General features: G+C 44.4%; 1 protein-coding gene across 7 annotated transcripts in view; it reads left to right on the forward strand.

The window, feature by feature from the left end:
• ZMIZ1 (zinc finger MIZ-type containing 1) overlaps positions 1-24,302 on the forward strand; it is a 559,350-nt gene that overhangs the window by 169,224 nt on the left and 365,824 nt on the right. The window lies entirely within an intron of this gene.

Raw genomic sequence — 24,302 nt, forward strand, 5'->3', positions numbered from 1 at the left:
ATGGCATGATTTGGGGATGGTAATTGGATAATTGTCAACAATTATGTGAAAAGTAAAACTGTTTTTAATTTTCTGTATAAGTAGTAAGGAATAGTCATATTGTGTTATAGGAAAGGGTTTTTTTAAAAAACGTTTCTTACCGTGCTCTGCAGTCTCCAAGATCTTTCGATAATGTATTGGTTGAGATTAATTTGAAGTGGGAAGGAACAGCCGAAGATCTTGAACTGCTAAACTATGATATTATCTGTCTTAACTTGAATTGAACATATTTGTGGAGGATAGGTCCAGTAACTTAGGGCCAATGATTTGGGGCCCTCAGAAGCCATCCTGGAAGAAATGGAGTGTTGGCTGCGATCATCTGAGGTACCCTATGCATAGTGAAAGTAACTGCTTTTTGTGTTGGTAGGTAGGTCATTGCCCTAACTTGGATGGGAGACTACCAATGAAGTCTAGGTTCACTATGCAGAGGCAGGCAATGGCAAACATCCTCCGTTCATCTCTTGCTTTGAAAACCCTACGGCGTCTCCATAAGTTGCCTGTGACTTGAAAGTCCTTAATATGCACAGATAGATCCTTGGCCCTCTTGGGAGCCTGGCAAATGCCCAGTGGCTGCCAACTTCAGATCACCAGGTGATGGGGTGTGAACAGGTAAATGATAATCTCCCTGTAGAATAACCAGTGGTTAGTTATCATTTACTAAGAAAAAATATGCCACCTTTCCAGGAACCTGGTTAGATGAATGTCTAAATACTGTCTCCAATTTATTAACGAAGCTCTCACCAAGTCATTAATAATAAAATCAAATGCTGGGTATTGTTCTTTCCAATGCTTCTCTTCCTCAGCTATCGCCATTTCGGTGTGCTGCACAACCGCATTGTGTGTTGATGGACATTCTCTGCAGCGTTTGATTTTATTAGTAATTTAGGGATATCTTTATTAATAATGTTGCCAACAGTGTTGGCTGTGACCTAGCTATGTTTTTGCACTGCAAGTCCGTAGTTTTGCCAGTGGTTTTTGCACTTTCAGGCGGGTGGCACATCACCCTCGTCCCTGTTTGTGAGTTTTCAGGTACATTCTATTAGGATCTTTCAGGAAATGGATTGCTGAACTAAGCGGAACCTTGGTCTCAGCCCCGTACGTTTTTATGTTTTCATTGACAAGGCTAATGAAAATGCAGTGGCTGAATTTGTGTTATTTTATTTTTCGGGGTTTTTTTTACTCCATTTAAAGAACCTGGAAAACCCTAATGGGGCAGGACGGAGGGATGGAAATGTTTTTTAAAACGTTATACCCCACTTGTCTCTCCAATGGGAATTCAAAGCGGTTTACATAGTTTTCCTTTCTTCAATGTATTTTTTTCCTCCATGATTTTTCCTCATGAGGAAAAGATTTTTTCAAAGTGGTTTGGAACAAGAAGCAGGGCAGTCTGTGGCAAAGGGACCCTCGCTGGCTAAGGTACTTAAGAGATGTAATTCAGCTAAGTAGTGAACAGTTCTGAGAAGAATGCCTTCTGTGGAATCTGGTAATTTATTTTTGTTGCTGTCATTGATGGCGATACCGTGCCAGAATGAAGCACAGAAGAGTAAGCAGTGCTGCCCCCTATGGGTCATATAGAGCCAAATGCCGGCTTGGTTGGAGAGAATGAATAAGAGTCTACAGATGGTTGCTAAGCAACCCTTCCTACCTCTCCCTACTGTTTCTATGTTGTGTTAAATGGTTGCTAGGCAACTGCCCACATGCTCTCTCCAGTTTCTCCTGTCTTGGAACAATTAGGAGGCCAACTGTTTTTAAGGGGAGAATGTGCGCAAAAGAGAAGGCCAAAGTGTGAGTATCCAGCAGCAGGCTGAAGTTCCTTGTCTAAAACCTCAAACAACCAAGCCCTAGTACTACCACAGTGCTGGGATTAAGCAAACCAGTTAACCTTTCTGCGCAACTCATGACAGCTGCTTTATGTCTCCCCTAGTGAACAGATCTGGATTTTTTAAAAAAAGATTAAACATATTGTGATTTCTATGTTTGCTTTGGTTTATGAGGATTTTGTCCTTGTGACAAATTAGCAGGGCTTTCTTTCAGCTGGAAAGCAGTGGAACGGAGTTCTGGCACCTCTTGAAAATGGTCACATGGCCGGTGGCCCCGCCCCCTGATCTCCAGACAGAGGGGAGTTGAGATTGCCCTCCATGCCAAGCAGCGCAGATGGCAATCTCAACTCCCCTCTGTCTGGAGATCAGGGGGCGGGGCCACCAGCCATGTGACCATTTTCTCCTAGGGCAACCCACTGAGTTCCACCACCTCTTTCCCCCCCACAAAAAAGCCCTGAGACTATTTTTGCCGAGGGTGATTTAAACTTTAAGAAACTCCCCCTCTTGTTCCAGCTGATCCAAAGTGACGTCATTGTGCGGTCCTGAGTTCCCACCACCTCTTTTCCCAGAAAAAAACCCTGCAAATTAGTAAATAACAGTTATTAACCTGATGATTCATGACGAACTGAGTCCTTAAATATAGTCCCCAATAATCCTTTGTAGATGTGTCATAATATAAATTCTTATCCCCAAGATAGTTTCAGGTGGGTAGCTGCGCCGGTCTGCAGTAGAATAGCAGGACTTGAGTCCAGTGGCACCTTAAAGACCAACAAGATTTCCAGTATATAAGCTTATGCTCTGAATATCTTGTTGGTCTTTAAGGTGCCACTGGACTCAAGAACTGCTGTTCATCCCAGCTTGGATTGTTGAATGTGGTTTGCTTATGATGATGATATGGTGGTGGAGAGAGCCCTCAAGTCAGAGTTGACTTATGGCGACCCCTGGTGGAGTTTTCATGGCAAGAGACTAACAAAAGTGGTTTGCCATTGCCTGCCTCTGCAACCCTGTTCTTCTTTGGTGGTTTCCCGTCCAATTGCTAACCAAGGCCAGTCCTGCTTAGCTTCTGAGATCTGACAAGATCAGGCTCACCTGGTCTATCCAGGTCAGGGCAAGTTGATGATAAAATCTTAGAATCGTAGAATCATAGGGTTGGAAGGGACTTCTAGGGTCATCTAGTCCAACTCCCTTCACAATGCAGGAAATTCATAACCACCCCTTCCCCTTCACTGCCCCAGTGACCCCTGCTCCATGCCCATGATAGATGACCTTAAAGCACCCATCCATGAATTTAAAATATGGATCCCTCAGAATTAAGAATCAGTTGCTGTGAGATCCAGAGGAGTTAGCTGTGTTAGTCTGTAGTAGCAAAATAGTAAAGAGTCCAGTAGCACCTTTAAGACTAATCAACTGTATTGTGGCATAAGCTTTCGAGAGCCACAGCTCTTTTTGTCAGATGCATGGAGGGTATGAAAAAACTGGCCAGAGATATATAGGTGGGGAGGGGGAGGGGGAGAGGATGCAGGGAGTGAGGGTCATGTAAATGTAAATAAGTTACAAGAAGTCATGAAAGACGTAGAATGCACAATCCAGGCTGGGTGTGACCCCCTCCCCTCCATGGCAGAATCTGAATAGAATGCCTGAGGGCAGTTACTTTTGGTAATGAGATAACCATTCATAGTCTCTATTCAATCCAAGTCTGACTGAGTCAAATTTACATATGAATTCCAATTCAGCAGCTTCCCGTTGGATTTTGTTTTTGAAATATTTCTCTTGAACTGTGGTGACCTTTAAGTCCTTGATGGAATGTCCTGGTAGATTGAAGTGTTCTCTCACTGGTTTCTGGATGTTGCCATTTTTAATGTCAGATTTGTGTCCATTTATTCTTTTGCGCAGAGGTTGGCTGGTTTGTCCAATGTACAGAGCAGATGGACATTGTTGGCACATGAGGGCATATATCACGGAGGATGAGCAGCTGTAAGAGCCAGAAATAGTGTAGTTGACGCCATTGGGTCCTGTAATTGCATTTCCTGGGTAGATATGAAGGCACAGTTGGCATCTGGGTCTGTTGCAGGGTCTGGTACCTGTGCTGGTGACTCTGCTAGCCAATTTATGGTTGTAGGTGAGAAGTCATTTAAGGTTGGGGGGCTGTCTGTAGGCAAGGAGAGGTCTTCCACCCAGGGCTGGTGAGAGAGAGGCATCATTTTCCAGGATGGGCTGTAGATCACTGACGGATCTATATTGGATGGGTTTGAGCTGGGAACTATAGGTGACAACCAGTGGTGTTCTGTTGTTAGTTCCTTTCGGTTTGTCCTGGAGCAGGCTGTTTCTGGGTACTAGTTGGTGTGAGGTCCCATCTTTTGTATCTAGAGCTTTATTCCAGCCTTGTGATGGAATCGGGTCTGAATCCAAGGAAATAGAATTCCTTAAAGCTTCTAAAATCTTAAGACTAAGAACAGTTACGATTCCTACACCACTCATTTTGCATAAAACTCTATCTACTACAAGTTCCTACTGATAGCAGTTCTTAGCCTTAACACTGATAATGGCTGAAATTAGCAAAGTGAATAATCAACTGTGAAATCCTAAGCAGAGTTACTCCAGTCTAAGCCCACTGAAACCAGTGGGTTTAGACTGGTGTAACTCTGCTTTGGATGTCATTGTAAGAGTCCATTGGCTGCCTTTCATTTCTTCTCCAGCTGTTATTGCCATAACCTACAGTTTCAGTGTTATGTTGCACATACAGAGTTCTCTGTCTCTTACAAGTGATGACAAACCCGTCCTAGACTGAAAGCAGTTATGATGATGGTACATTGTGTTCGTGCCTAAAGTGCACCGGGATTCCTTACTTTATTCCTTGCTTGCATAAAGTAGGGTGGTTCAGGTAGCCTTGATTTGTGAAAAGATGCTTGAAGACAATTAAGTTTTAACCTAATTTTGCAGTTCACATATAATTTGGTAAGGAAGAGTAGGGGTGCCTTTTTGAAAAAAGGTTATTTCTTGCTTGTCTTTTTTGGCAAATTTTTTAAATTAAAATTTGCGTGGAGTATAATTTTCACTGCTCAAATAATCATGGGTAAATGTCCTTCAAACATAGTTTCCAGACGTAGGGATTTGAACTTGTACATTTTGTTCTAGATACAGTTTTCAGAACTTGTTTTTGCCAGAAAATTTGCTTACTCTCTCTGCGAAGGGGAAAAATTCCTCAAAGCCTATCGCAGATTGCCTGCCTGCTTATTAATAGGTTGATATTTACTATTTATTGATTTGATATTTATTATTGATTGATTTAGGCTGGCTAGATTTTTAGCCGGTGATTTGAATGAATGATTATTCTGAGGACTCAGTGCACGTAATTCTCCATGTCAGAATTTGCACTTCAAGGAAGATAAAGAACTCATTCCTACAGAAGAAAACAACTCCACTTAAAAATCTTTTGAGATATTCGTTTTCATATGCACATTTCTGTAAAGAAAGAAAAAAACAGGGTGCGGCTAATACAAAGCTTCAGTTTAGAAACTAAGATTAAGGCGGGGGGCATCGTGATATCCATTTGCAAATACCTTTAAAGGCTGCAATGAAGAAAAAGGTTAGAATGTTTTACCAGGATGCAGGAGAGAACAAGGTGCACTCCGATTCACTTGTGGTAGAGCAAGTTGGATGTCAAGAGGCGCTCCAATAATTGCAAGAATGGCTAAACTGAGCACTGCATATCCTTTCTTTGGAGCAGTAGAAAAGAGCAAGAGTCCAGTAGCACCTAAGAGCAGAACCACAAGTGACAAAAGGCACAGACTGGACACTTGTCAGCTTCCCTCAAGTTTTGATGGGAAATGTAGGCAGCTTGGCGGAATGTTGGACAAGTGACAGTTGAAAAGTCCATTGGACAGCAGTCAGAGAGCGAAGCTGCGAGACCAGGATGCCTACATTTCCCATCAAAACTTGAGGGAAGCTGACAAGTGTCCAATCTGTGCCTTTTGTCACTTGTGGTTCTGCTCTATAGACTAACAAAATATATGGTAGGGTAGGAGCTTTCATGAGTCATGGCTCACTTTGAGTCCAGTAGCATCCAGTAACAAATTTTGGACTCTTGCTCTTTTCTACTGCTACAGGCAGACTAATACGGCCACCAGTCTTGACCTTTCCCTGGGGTCTCCTAAATCGAGACTGAGAATACCCATCAAGCTAAGGGCCCAAGTTAGCAACCCGTTTTGCTGGGGAGTCACTCTTGGAAGGATCTGAATGGTTATGCACCAAGGGCCTCTGCATCAGTTCCCAAGCTGGCTTGCAAGTGGTTCCCGTTGCCACCAGTGTTTTCTGTCCTCACCCAATTTTTGACAACAAAGAGTCTGTCTAGGCACGGAACCCAATTGTGCCTAGGGGCTACCAGTTGCATACTGACCCCTAGTGTAGGAAATCTTGCTGTTTCTGGGTTTTGTTGGCCCACCAGAGTTGCTTGCTTGATTCTTAATATCTGTTGCTGGCAGTGTGCCCTGAGAAGCCACATCTACTGGCAAAGGTGCATAGAAACAGTAGCCAGGACTTGAATTAAGAGGGTTTTTTGAAAAGAAAAGAAAACAAGCAGTCATCTTTGCAATATGTGATCCTCAAATTATCCCCAAGTTCTTACTTGACCTTTCCTCCTGCAAAAGAGCTCTGCTGTCTGTCTTGGGATCTTGGCTTCACATTTCTTTTTCTCTGGGCATTCAGACTGACTACAGCTGAGGCTGCTCCCTGACCCAGAGAGTCGGCGCACGTGAGCAGAGTCCTCTGGGATATAAATACATCATGTTATAAAAAGGAAGATGACTGAGAGCGGTATGCTCTCTGGAGTGTTGATCTCCTTCCTGGAACAGCGCGCGATGATTCCCTTCTCCTGAGTTCATCTCTCCAGAGTGATTCTAAGGACAACATCAATTCCTAGCCAGTGGTGGAAAACCACAATAGGGGAGGTACATGAAGCCTTTGGGAATCCCTAGTCTCCAGGTGGGGCAAAGGTGGGAAACAGCTTGTGGCTTGTTGAACATACTTTTTCTGTGGCTGTTTCTTCTTTGATTTGCAGCTCTGTGGCTTACTCTCCTACTCTCTAAGAGTCGGGGCTTTTTTTCTGGGGAAAGAGGTGGTGGAACTCAGCGGGTTGCCCTCAGAGAAAATGGTCACATGGCTGGTGGCCCCACCCCCTGATCTCCAGCCAGAGGGGAGTTTAGATTGCCCTCTGCGCCGCTTGGTGGCGCAGAGGGCAATCTCAACTCCTCTCTGTCTGGAGATCAGGGGGCGGGGCCACTAGCCAGGTGACCATTTTCAAGAGGTTCCGGAACTCCGTTCCACCGCATTCCCCCTGAAAAAAAGCCCTGCTAAGAGCTATAGTTTTTAAAAAGGAAATAGGAAAAACTTGTGTGCCTTCTCACAAAAAACTGGAACATAAGGGCACTCAGTGAAAACGCACACAGAAGGCATAAAAAGCCTTGAAAACTGGCAAGCTTTGATTGGGATTATGATCTTTGATTGGGATTGGGATTTTTTTTTTTTTACTGTAAATGCCACTTTCACATTGATACATTAAAAAAAATAAAATCAAGCAAAAGATAAAGCTGTATGTCTGTGGGGTGAAATTATATCTGTTTTATAATGTATTTATTGGCTTTTCCCAAAATGGTGCTGTACACAGAGTTGCCAGTTTCCTGGTGGGGGCGGAAGAGCCCTGCTGCCAGCATCAGCCCCTCCCCACCACTTACCTGGCTGGCGGGGGGTGGGGTGGGGAGGCATGGGGATGGGCCTCCCAGGGTGCTGTTCTGGCATGGCATGACGTCACTCCCAGGAGTCATGTCATCACGCAGGCCCCGAGAGTGTTTCTGGGCTTCGTGCAGGGCTGATTCTTAAAGAATCTTAAAGATTGGAGCCCAGATTGGCCCCATGTGAAGCCCAGGTGTACTCCTGGGGCCTGTGTGATGACATCCCTCCCAGAAGTGACGTCATCATACCGTGTCGAGAGCACGTGTGTGAGGAAGTCATAAATGCCAGATCCCCCTCTCCTGCTGGGAGGGTTAAGGGGAACTGGCAAACCTGCTGTGTGTGAAATTAGTGAAATCACCAAAGTTCGGGCTTATCTGGTTTAAAATGGGACTCTGTGCGTCGTTCAGTGCTTGGCAGTATTATGGAAAGAGTGCCATTTCCTCCCAAAATGTTCTTCTCCAGCTTGGACTGTAAAAAGGTATTCTGACCACGAAGTGATTCAATATTCAGCAGATCGAGCACCGAAAGATGAGTTTTTTACTTTCACATGTATAGAATTTCTCTGATCTTAGTTCTTTCTTCTTCATGAAAATCTTGTTGATTAATGTGAATTATGTGACCAAGCAACCTTTTGTTTGATAAGTATCTTCGGTATTTAGGTCAGTTTTCTAATTGATGATCTGAAGGACCATCTATCCCCACCCCCACCTCGAAGCCAACTGCGGTCTTCTCGTGAGTGACCACCTTTTAGTTGTTCCCCTGCTTAAGCTGGCCTACTTGGCATCTTTTAGAGCCTGTTCCTTCTCTGTAGTGGCTCCTGCCTTGCAAAACAGACTTCCCGAGGCAGTGAGAGGGCTCCATCTTTAGATCCAGAGGAGTTAGCCATGTTAGTCTGTCTGTAGTAACAAAACAGTAAAGAGTCCAGTAGTACCTTTAAGACTAACCAACTTTACTGTAGCTTAAGCTTTCGAGAACCACAGCTCTCTTTGTCAGATGCATGGAGGGTAAGAAGAAATTGGCCAGATATATATAGGTGGTGAGCCCACCTATATGGCCACCTATATGGCCAGTTTCTTCTTACCCTTTATGCATCTGATGAAGAGAACTGTGGTTCTCGAAAGCTTAAGCTACAGTAAAGTTGGTTAGTCTTAAAGGTGCTACTGGACTCTTTACTATTTTGCTCCATCTTTAGAAGCTTTTTAGGAGGTCCTGTAAGGCCATTTTATTTATGATGGCTTTTAATGGTGTTTAAGCTGCAGACATTTTCTTGTGGAGGGCAATTATTGGGCTTTTATTTATAGTTAGTTATATTTTACGTCTTCGAGTGTAGCCTGCCTTCATCCACAAGAGAAAAGGAGGCCATAATATTTAAATCGATATTTTAATAAATAAAATATTTTTTTTGCAAATATTTTAATGTGGAGTTTATTTTGTTTTTGGTCCCCCGTTCATATCTAAGACTCGTGAAAAAGGCATGTTTGTTTGGTTTATGGGGGAAGCAACAGAGTTTACATGCAGCTTTCTGGTACTGAGTAGTTACATTTTACAGGAAGCCATATGAGAAGGTGGATGTATGCAGCACCCTCACTCTGTGCTCATGTGCTGGCGTGAGAAAGTAGAAGGTCTTTTCAAAACTCACCAATAGAGCCCTTAAGTGGCGGACTGATTCTGAATTGCATCAAGTTGACTTCACTCAGTACTACTGGTGAGCATGGAGAGTCAAGTCTTGTCGGAAGAAATGATGGTATTGTGCAAAGATGGGCCAGTGTTTTGACAGTATATGGCAGCTTCATCTGTAAAGATGGAAATCCAGGCTGTGTAATGGCCTGAGTACTAGTGCTGTTGTCACCTATGACATTGGTATACCGCAGTACCATGCTAACGGCTATCTGTTTGGTCTAATGCTGCCAGGTCTTGCATAGAGTTTCTGCTGAGTCCTAGAGCAACATAACATCACTTCTGGGATCACATAGGAAATGATGTCACATTATTGATGCAACAGTGGCCAATTCCAGACGGCCCTCCCCATCCCGAAACGTCGCGCGTCGTCACGTGGAAAACACGAAATATCACGTTTTCTCGTGCGAGTTTTGCGACATTGCGCAAAACTCGCACGAAAAAACGCGATATTTTGCGTTTTCCATGTGACGTCGCGCGACGTTTTGGGATGGGGAGGGCCATCTGGAATCGGCCGGTACCTCCCTATCACCCTGCCGCTGGCTGGAAATCCTAGTTTGGTCTGTCGTTGCTGAAGTTCTCCAGTGGTACAGCCCAACAGCCTTTCCTTTCCCTGATCCTGAGGCATCCTAATGTATTGTTAACAGCCTCTCTTGGCAGCCATTGTAAACGGCAGCTATTAAAAACCCTACGTCTCACATTAAGCCGGCTCTATTGTTTAAATATAGATTACTAATGAAATGCCTTTTTATTACCTTCTCAGTGAATACTTTCTGTACAAAGTTAATTTGCACTGTTGTGTCAATTCTGTTTAAATTCAATCAAGTTTTATTTTTTAATTATGTTTTCTCCACATTAATTCCCATTTGATTTGTCATCTCCTGTGAGGTACTTAAGGGCTTTCTCCTTCATCTCATTGGCTTCACCTGAAATTAGAGGCCTTCCTATTATGATGAATTAATTTGGTTTCCATTCAAGCAAGGATTGTTTTAATAATGACGAATTGCACGATGTGTAGATGAGAAATACTCGATTCCTATGATAATAATGAGCAAGAAATGAAACTGAATAGAAGAAAGGCACGATACTGAACCATACACTGAAACTTAGGACATTTTCACACTGCTTACCGGCAACAGAACATTGCGGCAAGCTCCCGGAACGACAGCGTTTTCCTGCCGTGATTTCAAGCGAGAACTGCAGTTCTCGCGCGAAATCGCAGCAGGAAAATGCTGTCGTTCCAAGAACTTGCCGCGATGTTCTGTGGCCAGAAAGCAGTGTGAAAACGGCCTTACTGTGCTGTTGGTGGTTGCAAATTGGAATTATTTTATTGTTCACAGATATTTATTAGGTGGCAACCTTATCTGCTGTTATATGAAAGACTAAAATTTTAGGTAGCTAGATACTACTTAGATATTGGAACGTTTTCCCCTCTGCAGTTGTTGAGGGACTGTATAAAAAGGTCCCAATGGCAGAGAGGATCTGCCTTTGTGGAGTAGGCAAGACTGAGAAAATTGAGCATCTCATGCTTCACTACTGTTTTTATCCTGATGCTCGTGTGAACATCCTACAACCTTTGCTTTGGAGATTCTCCATTTACCCTCCTTTGGATATCACTAAGAAGTTTTTATCAGCCCCAATCCCTGAGCTCTCATTGGCTTGCGACAGATTTTTTGCCATAGCTTATAGAATTCACAAGGAATGATTATAGAAGGTGTTAGATACATGAAATGGAAATTCCCCACAGCCTATGTTCTATTTCCTGTCCCTGAGCCTTGCTTTTTAAATTTAATGTTTTTGTACTCATTTTTGTAAATTTCAGTATTTGTTAAATTGATATATGGTGATTAAGAAACATAATAACAATAATAATAAATGAAAGTACTACTAGAAATAGAGATCTCAAACATCTGCAGGTTTAGCTCATGTCCTGTTTGCCAGTCGCAAACAGGAAGCTAGTTTTTGGAATGTCACTTTATTGGATTTTCAGCCCTTACAGCTGTTCGACAGATTGCTTCGGTATATCCTTCCCTTACTAGTGCTTTATTCCTTACAGTGCAGTACAGCGAAAATGAGGTTTCATACATGGACATTTTCCAGAGCCCAGTTGAGTTCTCCTCCCAACCCTTGTAACACTGCTGCTCCACTCATCAGGCAGTTGCTTAAATGGACAATTAAATCAGTCGCAGATTGTATACAAAAGTGATTTTTAACAGTCCTACCACTCAAGGCTGATTTAGGTAGTTCTTAGCTTTGTTAATGGCTGCCAGTCTGTTTGGATTGGCTGTCTTTTAGTACATCCACATTTCTGAATAAACCTGATGCAAATATTTGAGCTGCTTGGTGACAATGTGAACTGATTGGCTCACATTGGATAGTCGGTATTAAATGTGAGTTTGACTGTGGAACACATTCATTGAGAAATTCATTGCATCCCTAGTTAGAAACAGAATGGGCCCTTAGTGCAATCCTGCAGTGCTCTTCTTCGTTATGTTTATATGTCAACAGGAACACTAGTCTTGGGGCTAAGCGGAATTGACAGTGCCTGAATCTAAATCTGGAGTTCTCCCTCTTCGGAACCCTGAGATCAGAGGATGGATTTTGGAGACCTGGAATGCATAAGATATGCCTTTGGTGACCAGGGAAAGGTTGAAGGCAAAGCTAATAGCATTTATGCCAGGTTTTGTTGGTCCTAGGGTTACCTGCCTCCAGGTAGCAGCTGGAGATCTCCTGGAATTACAACGGATCTCCAGCCAACAGAGATCAGCTTCCCTGGAGAAAAAGGCTGCTTTGGAGGGTGGACTGTCTGGCATTACACCCAGCTGAGGTCCCTCTTCTCCCCAAACTCCACCCTCTCGAGGCTCCATCCCCAAAATCTCCAGGAATTTCCCAACCCAGAGCTGGCAACCGTAGTTGGTCCAGAGGCTTCCCTCCAGCTTGTGTTCTACATCCTTGTTCCCCTTTCCATGTCTGAAGAGAGATCTTGGAACTTAACCTAGGCCGTTTTCACACTACTTACCTGCTCCTGGAACATTGCGAAACATCGTGCAAAAACTGCAGAAGATAGCGTCTTCTCGCGAGAGTTTTGCGCGCTGTTTCGCAACATTCCAGGAGCAGGTAAGTAGTGTGAAAACGGCCCTACTGTATTTACTCAAAAACAAGATTTTAAAAAAAAAACTTTTTAGGCTTTAAAAAAGAGGACCATCTTCAACTCGCATAAAAAATTCCGGTATGTAAAGCTGCCCCTTGATCTGGATAGTCCAGGTTAGCCCAATCTCATCAGATTTTGGAAGCCAACCAGAGTCAGCCCTGTTCAGTAATTGGATGGGAGAGCACCAAAGAAGTCCAGGGTCACTAGGCAGAGGCAGGCAATGGCAAACTGCCTCTGTTAGTCTCTTGCCTTGAAAACCCCACCAGGGGTCATCGTGAGTCAGCTATGACTTGAGGACACTTTCTAACACCACCGAAGTTGCTCCCATTTGGGTTAGGATATTTCTGGAGATTTGGGGGTGGGGCCTGTGGTGGGTGGGGCTTGTGAAGAGGAGGGGCCTCAGCAGAGTATAAATGCTGTACAGGCCACCCTACCAAGCAGCCTTCAGGGGGACTGATCTCTGTAGTCAGGAGAGCAGTTGGAATTCTGGGAGATCTCTGAGCCTCACCTTGAGGTCAGCAACCTTACCTCATTCTACTACTGGCAAGCTCCGTTGGTGGGGATTTGCCACCCCCACAGCCTGCAGAGAGAAGCAAGTGGGTTGGGCCTTTCATTTGCTGGGTCTTGCAGGTTAGAGGCACAGGGGGTGTCTTTTCTCTTGTCATGCTTTGTGGCCAAGCAAGAAAGCACAGATGGGGAGCACAGCCTCTCCATCAGCTGTGGAAAAGGCTGTAAGCAGTCCTTGTAAGCTGTCCTAACTATGGAGAAGGCTTCTCCAGAGTGGGTAGGAACACATGAAGCTTCCTTATACTGAATCGTACCATCGATCCATCAAGGTCAGTCTTGTGTACTCAGACTGGTAACAGCTCTTCAAGGTCTTTCACATCATTGATTGCCTGGTCCCAGGGCTTTTATTTCTGGGAAAAGAGGTGGTGGAACTCAGTGGGTTGCCCTAGGAGAAAATGGTCACATGGCTGGTGGCCCCGCCCCCTGATCTCCAGCCAGAGGGGAGTTGAGATCGCCATGTAGTGCGGAGGGCAATCTCAACTCCCCTCTGCCTGGAGATCAGGGGGCGGGGCCACCAGCCATGTGACCATTTTCAAGAGGTTCTGGAACTCCGTTCCACTGCATTCCTGCTGAAAAAAAGCCCTGCCTGGTCCTTTCTGGAGATGCCAAGAATTGAACCTAGTACCTTCTGCATGCAAAACAGAGGCTCTTCCACTGAGCCACAGCCCCTTCCTGGAGGAGGCAGGGAAGAAGGCTGACCTGCGCTCTGCGCCTTGTACTCCCCTGCACTGACTGCTGGGGTTGCGCCATGAGCACTAGCAGCCTCAAGAAGTGCTGAGCTCCACAAAGCTTACCGTGGTGGCCTTTGCATGGCAGTGAGCTGAGGAGGCTGATGATCCATTAGATGTATTGCAGCAGCTGGCATGGTTTGCTTTTCTCTGGGCTGCATGACGGGCAAGAGGAGAGGTGGGGGGGCAGATGGGGCTCGAGGGTGAAGAGGGAATCAGAAGGGGAAGAGAGAGGCTGATGGGAAAAGAATATTTCGTGCTGGCAGCTCCCCTCTTGGGGGGTCTTCTTAGATTGAGACCCGTCTGCTTTTATATATTAGCTTCTCTCTCTCTCTCTCTCTCTCTCTCTCTCTCTCTCTCTCTCTCTCTCTCTCTCTCTCTCTCTCTTTTTTTTTAGTTGGGGGTGGTCATCTTGTTTGCAGAGTTGTCTCCCCTTTGGATAAATATGGTCTGTAATCTATAGTAGCTCTCTGAACTGGTTCCTAGCCTTACCCACGAATTTTCAGCCAAAGCCCCAGAACTATCTTCTCCTTTCACTCTCTAGGTATTCACAACTGTCGCCATTTCAGACTAGAAGAAGCATGTTTGTTCACGTGGTTTTGTTCTGGCTGGTAGAGGCTCTTCCCGTGAATCGGGCCAAGATGACATTTGTATGCACTGTTCTCTTTACCTCAAGTGGTACTTATGCTACGTTATGAACTTCTAACTCTGAAGTGGCATTAAGCATTGCACCATGAAGTCATCTGAAAACAGATAAACAAAAAGTCTAATCTGTGGATTTCTCAGAGCTCAGATAATCTTGGGCTGTAACTCTAAAAATGCTTTCATAATCCTGATTTTAATTTTTTTCCCCTTCCTGATCTTCTTTGGCACCTAATGGCACACACTCAGTGTTTCCTTTTTTGAAAGCATTACTTTTAAAGTTTGTATTTCTAACCATCCATTAGAACCAGGGCTTTTTTTCTGGGAAAAGAGGTGGTGGAACTCAGTGGGTTGCCCTCAGAGAAAATGGTCACATGGCTGGTGGCCCCGCCCCCTGATCTCCAGACAGAGGGGAGTTGAGACTGCCCTCCGCGCTGCTGAGGGGTGTGGAGGGCAATCTAAACTCCCCTGTCTAGAGATCAGGGGGCGGGGCCACCAGCCATGTGACCATTTTCGAGAGGTTCCGGAACTCTGTTCCCCCGCATTCCCCCTGAAAAAAAGCCCTGATTAGAACCATTTTAAAAGTAGGGCTTGAGGAAACAGCGCTCAGGGGAGGTGCTTTCACCCGTTCATGGTTGGATTTTCTTTGAATTTCCTTCCATTTCAAGTTGAGATTGGGGGTACGGGCTGCCAGATGTCGCGAAAAAGAAAAAAAAATCCATTGATTCGGTGACTGCATGTACTCTCTCAGCGCTCCTCTGATTTCATTTTGTGGCTCAGTCCAAAAAGCAGAGCATGTTGAGACATGTCAAGATGGGGAAGATGGTAGGGACTGACAGAGATGTGATTTCTTTCCTCTTGGTTGGTTAACATTCAGCTGATTAATAAAAAGTAGCTGCTATCTATCCTACTCATTCTCAGGCATCATCTATTGTCTAAGCTAGTTAGAACATAACCGGCATGTTTAAAATGGTGGGGGTGGTCTCTTTTCCAGTTCGTGCTAACGTGCTTTTAATTGCCAATGCCAGTCACCTGAAGAGAAGCAGAGGGTGTACTCACAAGTTTTGAGATTAATTAATAAAGAATTTTTAAAAGGCCCGATCTCACGCAGATACTCTGAAATGAATGGTGTGTTATGTGGATCATTAGCTCTGTCAGCTGGATTCTCCCTTTGGGGTACTTAAGCTGTTGGGGAACTAAAATCCTTCTGGCTGGTATTTTTAGAAGCAGCACTGGATGTTCTGTTAAGAACCAGGAATTCTGGACTCCTCTGTTGGGCTATGATTTGCAAGTCTGCACCAGACAGAGAGCATTTCCAGTGGCTTGAGGCCACCTCATGCCCAGACCATGGCCTTGTAGGAATCAGTGTTGATATAACTTCATTAACATCACAAATTGTGATTTGGCCTTGAGTTCATCAGCAGATGTGGAGCTTTACAGAGTAACATAAGCAAAAGATAGGCCCTTGCCTGAAGAAGCTTCACGTTCTCAATAACAGTGGGAAGAAAGAGAACAGAACAGAACGAGGGAGGCATGCCAGCAAATACAATTAATGGTCAGGAATATTGCTCGAATTATACATCTATAGGAGGCCAAAGCCTTTCCCTGATGCTGCAACCCTGATAATGGCATTCAGATAGGGTTCCCAGGTGGCAGGCAAACTCCTGGGGTTTTGCCCCATTGCCTGCTGATCTCCCAGTGACTGGCAGGAGTGGCAAACCCCTTGGAGGTCACCTGCCACTCTTCCAAGCCAGTGACCACATCCCAGGGAAGCAAATTTTGAAAAGCATTTATATGAAGTACTTTACTTGTCCATTCTTAATTGACCTCCGATCGGGTTCATTTTGAGTCTTCTATCCAGTTCTAGGAAATACATGATATTTTATTATGTTGGTAGCTAAAAACAGCATTACAAATGGACCCTTTGGGGCTTCTGAATCCATGTTTGGTTCTACGAAGCTTCCAGTTTAGTGCTAATATTACAGTTATTGTTACTTAATTTCATAACAATGGTTCTTAAAACTGGTTGTTGTTTGGAACTGCAAAGCGTGACTTTTATGAAGTGATCCAAAGGAACCTGTGTGTATATAGAAGTTAAGCTAGCTCAAGCATTGGTGGATGGACTGTAGCTCAGTGGGAGAACATTTGCTTGGCGTGCGGAAGGCACTGGGTTCAATCCCTACCATCTCTACATAAAAGGATCAGGTAAAAGGTGATGTGACAGGTCTCCACCTGAGAGACTGGAGAACCGCTCCAAGTCTGAGTAGACACTCCTGACCTTGATGAACTAATAGCCTGATTCAGTATAAGGTAGCTTCATGTGATAGCTAAATAGAGTTAGGTAAGCTGAGCCAACTCATCCTCCACCCCCCAGCTGCTCCACCCCCCAGCTGCATTCAGACAGTACCAACCAACTCTGGTTTGGTTTGTTTTTTTGTAAGAACAAGCTAGGAAACTTTTGAGCCAACTTCCTTCCACTTTTCGTATGCCAACCAAGAATCCAGTTTGAAACAACTATTTGAGTTTGCGTCAGTCTTTAAGCCTTGATTCCTCCATTCCCACCAAAGGTTTTGAAGCCTGCTGCAAGGCCAGCCCAGGCTGGAGTAAGTCTGGAGGGTGGCCCATCGGCTGTAGTGTCTCGGGTGGTACAAAAGGTTAGGGCTGGGTTCAACCATGAGCACTAGAAACTTAATGTGTCTCTGATTTTTGAAAAGAATGAACCAGAACAGTATGCCTCGCACAGTGACTCTTTGAGGTTGGGAGCCTGCCTACCTTTTAACAGGATCAGCAGTATTAAGCTTTTAGCTTACCTATTCTATTTTACGCCACCCTTGGACAAGGCAATTAACACATTTCTTAAATAATACAGTTTGGTGTAGTGGTTAAGAAGAGCAGCAGGACTCTAATCTGGAGAGCCGGGTTTGATTCCCCACTCCTCCACTTGAAGCCAGCGGGGTGACCTTGGGTCAGTCACAGCTCTTTCAGAGCTCTCTCAGCCCCACCCACCTCACAGGTTGATTGTCATGAGGAGAATAATAACACACTTTGTAAACTGCTCTGAGTGAACGTTAAGTTGTTCTGAAGAGTGTTTATAAATCAAATGTTGTTATTATGCCATTAAAGAAAGGAATGTAGCCAGTGATTTTTTTATAAAAATCTGAGCATCACTTTCTAGAGTACAAAGCTATCGCTTTTTAAAATTTGTATTGCCAAATTACTGTTTAATTTGAAATATCTCACAGCCCACATACAAGACCTTTTCCGCATGGGCTCTTTACTCTTCTCTTTTTGAGTGTTCGCTCCTCAGGAATCAGATTTGCCACCTACTTTTCCACGCACCACTTTTAATCCCTGTGTGGGTGCCATCTTTTTTTGTCAACACTGCCATGAAATAAAGAGGGTAGTCCTGAATGTCATTGTTGGTGTCACTGTCAACGTCACCGGTGCTGTCACATCACCCCCTTTTTATTTTCATGCATGACATTATGATGTTATGACATTATGATGACCAAAGGCACTAACATGTTAGCAGTGGGGGGGAGAGCAAAAAAAAGAAAAGAAAAAAAGAGAAGAAAGGGAAAGAAAACTCAAACATAGCGCAGGTGCAGTGCTGGCTCAGAGTAATCCCAAACTCAGAACTTTTTACCCAAAAGGCATAGATCTTTGAAAACCTAAAAGAGATCTATGTAACCACAATACAAGTTAACCATCATTATGTTATGATGTGGGTTTTTTTGAAAAAAGCTTGATGATGTCATAACATCATAATATTGATGTTTTTACATGGTGTCAGTTTGCCCTCTTGGTGCTGGTCTCTGCCTCCCAGCTCTGGGTCAGCCCGGGCAGGGCTCTCTGGTTTGGACCATGATAGGAGGTCATAAATCCTAAACAAAAATGTCTACTCGGACAAGTGAAGCCTTTAAACCGTGGCAGGTGGGCAGGAATCATCTGGCCATGATTTCTCATGCCCAGGGCTTTTTTTCTGGGAAAAGAGGTGGTGGAACTCAGTGGGTTGCCCTTGGAAAAAATGATCACATGGCTGGTGGCCCCGCCCCCTGATCTCCAGACAGAGGGGAGTTGAGATCGCCCTCCACGCCGCATGGCACGGAGGGCAATCTCAACTCCCCTCTGCCTGGAGATCAGGGGGCGGGGCCACCAGCCATGTGACCATTTTCAAGAGGTTCCGGAACCCCGTTCTACCGCATTCCAGCTGAAAAAAAGCCCTGCTCATGACACTGTGACATCCATGCTAGAATACTGGTAGCACATTGTGCGTGGGACAGCTGTTCAAAGAATGTCTGGAAATTTTGCCCAGTCCAAAATTAGTTGCAAAAGTGTTGATAGGAAGGAAACACTGTTCTCCTTTTTTCTGTTTACATTGGTCACCAGTTAGTTTCAGGGCCCTAGTAAAAAAGTTGGATTTAACCTTTTAGTTCCCCCCAAATGATGCAAGATCACTACTGGTCTCAGGGATCACCTTGTCTCATATAGATCTGCCCAAGCTCCGAGGCCTCCCATTGGAGGTTTTTTTTCCACATGTCCCGTTCTCTGAAGTACCATAAGTGACTACGAGAGAGTTTTTTTTAACAACAACAACATTGGATTTATATACCACCTTTCAGAACAACTTAGCATGCATTCAGAGCAGTTTACAAAGTATGTTATTATTCTGGGATGCCCTTTCAAGGTATGTCTGCCAGGTCCCAACCTTATCAGTATTCTGCAGACAGTCTACACACTCAGTTGAAGACAGTCTACACCCTGAGAGCTTTAAATAAATCAAGAAGCCGGTCCCTTGCAAAGAGTGCTTTAGTGTGTGTAAGCTGTTTCAGATAAGCTATGAAATTAATGATATGCTGGTCTTTTATGATAGTTTTTGATTGGTGATTTTTTGGGGGGTTCCATGTGGAAATTGGAGGCTTTCTTATTGTAATTTTCAATTCCATAACTGCATTTATGTGTTTGTTTTAATGGTAATCTCCCTGGAGATCTGTTTTAAGATGGAACAGCTGAGATAGAAATGCAAGGTATTCCTCTAGTGCAAGGTAGAATATGCAGAACAAAAAATCCATGGTGGGGAGAAGATGTGGAAGTAGATATTGTGACATCATCTGCTACTTGAATTAAAAAAATGGTTTTGGGTCATGAATCTATTTTGTTTTCTAAAGTAGCTGGCTGATATCCAGCGTTATAGTTTGAGTAGAACTATAGAATAATTCAAAGGCTCTGAGATGAAACTTAATTCAGCTTTTCCTTTAAAACAAACATTCAAAGGGAGTAAAGCGAAAGTCTGTGTCTGTCCTTTGGTTGATGTAAAGTGAGAGAGAGTGGAGTCCTGTATTTTGTGATTAAACTTAATCTGGTATTTACACCCACCCCTTTTATGTTTTAAAGTTCATAATTTGCTGCACGATTCTTGGGGATTATGTAAACATTTATTAGTACCATGTGGTTGGAACTAGCAGGGGGGAAATCCTGAAATGAACCTGCTTTTTCAATTGACCTTTTTTCCCCCCTATAATGCTCAGATTAAGCAAGGAGGTTTAATAACATGCAGTATCTGCTTCAAAGTAAAACTATTTGCAAATCAAAGAGTGACCCAGGCAAATGCAAATTCTCTCTTTTAAAGAAATGCTGGTGGGTTAACACACAACTGTGACAGTTTCAACAGTTGGTTCACAGACTGCCAAAAGAAAATTAATCTGTGCTTCAGAACACAAACACTGTGCTATAATGTAATTGGAAGGGCTTCTTTTTCTATTAGAATTGAATCTCAATTCTGCCTGCATTCACGACGATTGCTGAAGGTCTTTCGCAAACTGGTCCTCATCAAGGTGTTTGACCGATGACCCACTTTCCCAAATAGTAAGATTCCTTGACCCATTTCAACATAGGACCAAACTACATGAGACGAATTACATGTGTATGACACGTGAACGCACTTACATGTGGTTCCCAGTTGCTTTCCTGTTAACTCGGACACCGCGGCCACACTGCACTCGATCTTGTTCTTGGATTGGCACATGTTTCTTCCTCATTACTCCCAGATGAGAGATAGTATCCCATGATGCACCTTCTCTCCTCTAAAGACCTCCCAAGTTTCAGGATGTCATATATGCCTGTCTGCATATCTGCCATGGATATATTCTGTGTTCTGTACTAGTCCTCTGAGGGCATGAGAAGTTTCTTGTTGATGTTAAGACAGTAGGTTATCTCTCAAGTATTTACTTTCTCTTTCCCCGCTGCTTCCAGAAGTGGCCTTGATGGCTGCTTGCGGCCAGCTCGCAATGTATTGTCTTGGGAACTGAGATGATTTCATTCTTTGTTCTGTCTAGTCTAAACCTGGCTCTTCCCTGGCAACCCCCCTGGCTCTTTCGCGCCCAAAAAACTTCAATGGCCCTTATCCTGATGGCAGGAACATTCCCTATAACTAACATCACCAACCCCAGTTACGTCACTTCTGCCAATGCACTTGTCTGAGCACCTTGAACTTGCTGAATCTCTAATAAAGTTACTTCAACCAATACATCTGCGTGTTTGCTGTGGAGAACTGGGGGATTCTACCCGCCAAGGACTGACACAGGGAGATTGGACCTTGGGGAGCCATTTTAGCCCCCCCCCAGAAGGTACCATCAGCCACCCCATTTTTTACTATTGTGGAGAGAAAAAGACAGCAATTGCGGAAACCCATAGATCGTGCCTTTCCCGGGGTTCAATCTCCCTGAAACTTGGGGGGGGGGTCTTTAGGGGACAGTGAGGAGTAGATCTCCTGCAAATTTGGTGGATTTTGGAGCCCTCCAATGTAGATGCGATCACTCACCCCGTTTTTTACTATTGTGGAGAGAAAATGACAGCAACTGAGGAAACCCATAGATCATGCCTCCCTGAAACTTGGGAGGTCTTTAGAGGACAGTGAGGAGTAGCTCTCCTGCAAATTTGGAGGATTTTGCTTGCAAAATGCCACCCCAGCCCCCAAGATAGCTTCCCTAGTTTTCGCCACAGGGAATAATTAAGATAGGAAATGGCTAGGGGCACCTTATTTTGGGGGCCATAAAGTGGCTCCCCAAAGTCCAATCTTCATGAAATTTGGGGAGCCTTTAGAGAACAGCTAGAAGTAGGTCCCCAATAAATTTGGTTAAATTCAGGGAAATGAGATGCCTCCCCCAAGTCCATGTGTGTCCCCCTCTTGTTCATAGCCTTTTACCTGGCTGGTAGCGGGGGGAGGGAAGGTGCGGATAATGGGAGCTCAGGAACACACTCCTATGTGCTCCGGAGCCTTCCTTGTCATGCTGGGAATGACATCATTTCTGGTGCAACAACAAAAGGAAGGCATCCCCACAACTCCTGCCCCCGACCCCAGGTTTGGACCCCAAGGGACCTGGCAACCCTGTTGGACCTGATACTGGTGCAATTCATCAGTTAATCACAGATAAAGAAATGGGGATTACTTAAACAGATTAAATCAGATTCTCCAACTGTGTGCTAAATCTAGCAATACTAATGCTAAATCAAACACTACTCATTTGATTGGCAGCTGTCACATTGTCTCTGAAAGGGTGTTTGGTGATCCGAGATTGAGATTTTTCTCCCCCCGGGAGGGGGAACAGAACCAACTTGCGTTCCCCGCTAACACTCAGCTTTTTACTGTTTTGAGTGTTTGTCAGAGTTTGCTTTCAGGGTAATAGCATGGTATGGTTATATACCAGACAAATTAATAGTGTGTTCCGTGTGTGCGTGAATATCTGTCTGTCTTGTCTATCTGTCTACCAATGTATTACTAAATTGTATTTTAGCTCCTTTCACAAACTTGTGGATCATTCTTGACTTTTTTCAAGGCAAATGGATACAGCAGATATTAACTCGACCACAAAAAGGAAGTTGTTTTCTGTTGCCTGAGGGGGTCAGACCTGATCCAACAGGTTAAAATTAAATCAAAAGTACCGCAGAGCGGCGCAGAGGGCAACCTAAACTCCTCTCTGTCTGGAGATCAGGGGGCGGGGCCACCAGCCATGTGACCATTTTCAAGAGGTTCCGGAACGCCGTTCCCCTGCGTTCCCCCTGAAAAAAAGCCCTGTGGTGAGGGGTCTGAAGACCAAGTCTTCTGAGGAAAGGTTGAAGGAGTTGGGTATGTTTAGCCTGGGGAGGAGATAACTGAGAGATAATATGACAGCCATCTTCATATTTTGAAGGGCTGTCACCTCAAGGATGGAGTGGAGTTGTTTTCTGTTGCCTGAGGGGGTCAGACCTGATCCAACGGGTTAAAATTAAATCAAAAGTACTTTTGGCTAAACATTAGGAAGAACTTCTTGACAGAGTGGTTCCTCAGTGGAACAGGCTTCCCCGGGAGGTGATGGGCTCCTTCATTGGAGGTTTGTAAGCAGAGGCCAGATTGACCATCTGACAGCAATGCTGATTCTATGACCAGGGTTTTTTTCTGGGAAAAGAGGTGGTGGAACTCAGTAGGTTGCCCTTGGAGAACATAGTCACATGGCTGGTGGCCCCGCCCCTGATCTCCAGATAGAGGGGAGTTTAGATTGGCCTCTGTTTGGAGATCAGGGGGTGGGGCCACCAGCCATGTGACCATTTTCAAGAGGTTCCAGAACTCCGTTCCCCCCGCGTTCCCCCGGAGAAAAAGCCCTGTCTATGACTAAATATAAATGTAGGCAGATTGTGAGATGGAGGGTAGGAAGGGGCGAGCCAGTGCTAAGCTCTCATGGTCATTTCTTATATGCCCCGAGTAATGCTGATCACTGCTTTGGGGTTAGGAAGGACTTTTCCTTCCAGCCTGATTGGCCAGGGATCCTGGAGGGGTTTTTTTTGCATTCCTCTGGACATACAGCAGAGGTCATTGGGAGAGTGGGGGTGGGGGAGGTAGCTGTGAATTTCCCGCATTGTGCGGGGGTGGGGGGTGGAATAGATGACCCTTGGGGTTTCCTCTAGCTCTTTGTTGCTATGTTTTCTATGTTTCTAATAGTTTGTTTAGAATGTGAGTCTGTCTGTCTGTCTGTCTGTCTGTCTCTCTCTCTCTCTCTCTCTCTCTGTGTGTGTTCCTAACATTTTGTTCTCCCATCTCTTCAAATAAAAATAATTCAGGTTTGAACAGATTAGGCCATTAAAAAACACCTAACTTGTTCTTCTTAATTGTTCCCAAGGCACTCTTTGATATCTTGATTTCATCCCTCTAAGTTCAAAGCCATCCAGCTAACAGGACAAACTTTTTTTCCTAGTCCGCTGACTCCTTTACCTTTGACACACCACGTCGAATGTTCTGTGCCATGGTGGAAATTCACTGTTTTTATTATAATTATTATTTCAAAGCCCAACAATCCTGGGAGGAAGAAGTTCGTTCAATACAAGAAATGCCGAAAGGTTCCTACTGACCAAATTAAATGACTCCAATAGAAAGTACTTCTATAGGGACACTGTTGAGTTCAGAGCAAACAAAAGTTTCTTGATCGGTGTTTGTGTACTGGATTGAGGGGTTCACCCAAATGGGAGGCTGAATTAGAATGCCTGGACACAGGGCTTTTTTTCAGCAGGAACGCAGTGGAACGGAGTTCCGGAACCTCTTGAAAATGGTCACATGGCTGGTGGCCCCGCCCCCTGATCTCCAGACAGAGGGGAGTTGAGATTGCCCTCCGCGCTGCTGAGCGGCGCGGAGGGCCATCTCAACTCCCCTCTGTCTGGAGATCAGGGGGCGGAGCTACCAGCCATGTAACCATTTTCTCCGAGGGCAACCCACTGAGTTCCACCACCTCTTTTCACAGAAAAAAAGCCCTGCCTGGACACATTAAACCTTACTTAAAAAAAAAAAACCTTCCATGCATTTGGAATATATTTGTACCCTGAGGCAAATTCCGATGTATTTTGTGGTGGAAATATTCCTACAATAACAAAATAAAATGTTTGCGATGGCAGATATCATTATGTTTCATAGCACTAAAACATTCA

Source organism: Eublepharis macularius, chromosome 6 (assembly GCF_028583425.1).
Source record: "Eublepharis macularius isolate TG4126 chromosome 6, MPM_Emac_v1.0, whole genome shotgun sequence".
Lineage (NCBI taxonomy): Eukaryota > Metazoa > Chordata > Lepidosauria > Squamata > Eublepharidae > Eublepharis > Eublepharis macularius.